Below are 3,711 nucleotides of genomic sequence, written 5' to 3' on the forward strand. Positions count from 1 at the left end.
TGCTATATAATATATGTCTTATGGTGACTGAGATGTTTCACTCAATATAATGTCCTTCAGAGTCGTCCATATTGTGTAATGTTTCATGAGTACATTGTTTTTCAGTAAAATTGCACAACCATTGTGGAAGATGGTTTAGTGCTTTCTCAAAAAGTTGGAAATAGAAATATCATTTGACACAGCAATGCCACTACTGGGAATATACCCTATAGAAACTAGAATCAAAATCCAAACAGATATATGCACACCCACGTAAATTGCTGTGTTATTTGCAGTAGCAACAAGATGGATGCAATCCAAGTGTCCATCAACAAATGAATGAATAAAAAACCAATGGTATGTTCATACAATGGAATACTATGTAGCACTGAAAAAGAGAATTTTAAGAAGATGAGAATCACATTACTAGATTAGCTAGGAAGAAATATTTCTATTGTTGTTGTGTGTCATCAGGTCACCTGCAACTCATAGTGACCCTATGTAGAACAGCTCTGAACCCTGTTCTAACCGAAGCCAAACTTATTGTCTCCAACACACCCACCCATTAACCCTGTCAGTGTGTCATTGCATCTCATTGAGGGTCTTCCTATTTTGTGCTTTCCCTCCACTCTCCCAAACATGATGTCCCTTTCCAAGGACTGGTCCCTCCTTGCAATATACCCAAAGGATGTCAGATGAAGAATCCTTGACTCCAAAGAGTAGCCTGATTTCACCCTCTCCAGGATGAACCTGTTTGTTCTCCTAGCAGTCTATGGTATATTGAATACTCTTCTTCAGCATCACAGCTCAAATGAATCATCCCTTGTCGATGTCCAGCTTTCTTTCTGATGCATAACAAGTAAGTGCAAAGACCATAGCCTGGATCAGGTACACCTTAGTCTCCTGACTGACATTGTTGCTTTTCAATACTCTTGAGAGTTCCCTGACAATAGACTTTCCTGATGCAAACTGGTCTGTTGATTTCCTGGCTGCTGGTATCAAGAGTGTTCATTGTGGAGCCAAGCAAGATAAAGCTCTTAACAATCTCAGTCTCCTCACATCTATCATAACGCTAACAATCGAACCAGTGGTGAGAATCTTGGTTTTCCTGATGTTGAGCTTCAACTCATATTAAAGGCTGCAGTCCTTGACCTTCTGCAGCAAGGGTTTCAGGTCCTTCTCAGTTTTAGCAAGCAAGGTTGTGTCATCTGCATAATGCAGGTTGTTGAGTCTCCCTTCAATCTTGATGTTACTTCCTCCTCATATATTGCATCCTCCTGGATGATACATTGCACATATAGATGGTAAAGGTACAGATATAGGGCTCATCTCTGGCATACACTTTTCCTGATTTCGAACGATGTAGTGTTTCCTTGCTCTGTTCTGACAATTGCCTCCTGGTCCAAATACAGGTTTCACATAAGCACAATCAAGTGTTCTGGGATTCCCATTCTTCTCAGAGTCAGCCAGTTTGTTTTGATCCATACAGTCAACTTCCTTTGCAAAGTCAATGAAACATGGATAGACATCCTTCTGTTGCTCTTTTTTCAGCCAAGATCCATCTAACATAAGATAGAATATCCCTAATACTACGGCCTCTTCTAAACTCGGACTGCACATCTGATAGTTGTCCATTGATGTTCTTTTCCAGTCATTTTTGGAGAATTTTCAGCAGAATCTTGCTTTTGTGTGGTACTAACCATATTATTTGATAATTTCTGCACTCTGTAAGATCACTTTTCTTTGCAATGGGAATAAATATGGATATTTTCCATTCAGTGGACCATTTGGTTGCCCTCCAGATTTCTTAGCACAACTTGGTGAGCATATTTAGGGCAGCATCTGTTTTTGAAATATGTCAATTGGCTATGCTCTCAATTCCTGAGAACTTGCTTTTTGCCAATTCCTTCATAGTAGCTTGATTTCTTCCTTCAACAAGAGTAGGCTCTTGCTCATACATTGACTGTTTCATGAAATTCTCCTGTGTACCAATTATATTGGTACAGTGACTCTATATTCTTTCCATCTTCCAGGATCAATTTTAAAGTATCTTCAATTAAATACATTTTAGAATATTTTATGTAAATATTCTTAATAGCCTCAGAAGTGTTCTTTTAAGTCCTTCTTCACATATTTATAACTATAATATTGCTGATTTTTGTTGTTAGATACCATCAAGTAAACTATAATTAATAGAAACTCTATGAATACATTAAATTCTTGTCCTTTCCTGTGTCATGTTCAAGATCTTGCCATTCTTAAGACTGCTTTGAAAGTCACTGTGTCAATCTATATCTTGAAGATCTGATTCCCCCAGTATTAGGCCTTTTTCCAAGGACTGCAACCTCCTAACAGCATGGCCAAATTATATAAAAGGAAGCTTCAGCTTCTATGCCTTCAAGAAACACCCTAGTCACACATCCTCCAAGACCAACTTGGTTTGTTCCTTTGGCAGTGCACAGTATATTCAATACTTTTCACCAACACAACAATTCAAAGGTATTGGTTCCTCATTGATATTTCTTATTCATTATCCACTTTACAGAAGCTTTCCAAAAAAATGAAAACATTACAGCTTGGGTCAAGCCCACATAAGTCTTTACATTGATTTGTTCTTTAGCACTTTGTATACAATGTTTTTCTGCACTGGTTCTTTCCCATTTCCTTAACTCACCCCTCCCTTGACCCATCACATAGTGTGGTCCTATGATTACCTACCCCTGTTCATACTCATCTTTCTGCATTCTCCTCCCTATTACATCCTCTGACACATTTTACTAGTTATCTATTTCTACAATAATGGTCTTATACAGTATTTTTCCTTATGAGACTGAGTTACTTCACATAGCATAATGCTCTCCCATCACTCTCAAGTTAGGTGGTAATTTACAAAATCATTGGACATGCATTCATTCAATTGTGGTTGAACATTTCCATGTTCTTGTGATGGTGAGTAATGCTGCTATGAACAGTGCCATACAAATCTCAGTTTCTGTCTCAGTTCTTATTTTCTCAGGGTATATTCCAAACAGTGGAATAGTTGGGTCATTTGGAATTTCTATGTTCAGTTTTTTGAAGAAGTGTCAAACTGGTTTCCAGAGTGATTGTGCCATTTTATAATCCCACTTAGAGTGTATAAGATTTCCTATCTCTCCACATCCTCTCCACCATTTATTACTTGCTGTCCTGTTAAACTTTGTCACAGCCACTTGAGTGAGGTGGTATCTAATTGTGGTTTTGATTTGCATTTCTCTTATCGCCAGTGATTTTAAGCATTCTGTTGGCAATCTGAATATCTTTCTCCGAAAATTCTTTCCATTTCTTATACCCATTTTGTAATTGTGTTATCAGTCTTTTTGTGGAGGCCCTGTAGGATTCTGTAAACTTTTGATATGAGACCCTTGTTGGAAACAGTATTGTTAAATGTTTTTACCCCAATCAGTAGATTTTTTGTTTTTTTACTCTCTTGAAATGGTTTTGATGCACACAGGGGCTCAGTCTTTAGAAGGTCCCATTCCTCAATTATATCCTGGAAGATTGTGCATTTCTGGCTCTATTTGGCACCCTTTTTACACTGTAGACTAGACCATCTAAACCTGATACCACTTTGCCTCTGATGAACTTTATGATTTTGGACTTGACTCTCAGGTCTCTGATCCACGTAGAGGTGATATTTTTGTGTATGATGTGAAATATGGATCCTGTTTCAGCTTTCTGCTGGTAGTAGACCAG

Source organism: Elephantulus edwardii, unplaced genomic scaffold (assembly GCF_000299155.1).
Source record: "Elephantulus edwardii isolate Elephantulus edwardi_28Jun2011 unplaced genomic scaffold, EleEdw1.0 scaffold00156, whole genome shotgun sequence".
Lineage (NCBI taxonomy): Eukaryota > Metazoa > Chordata > Mammalia > Macroscelidea > Macroscelididae > Elephantulus > Elephantulus edwardii.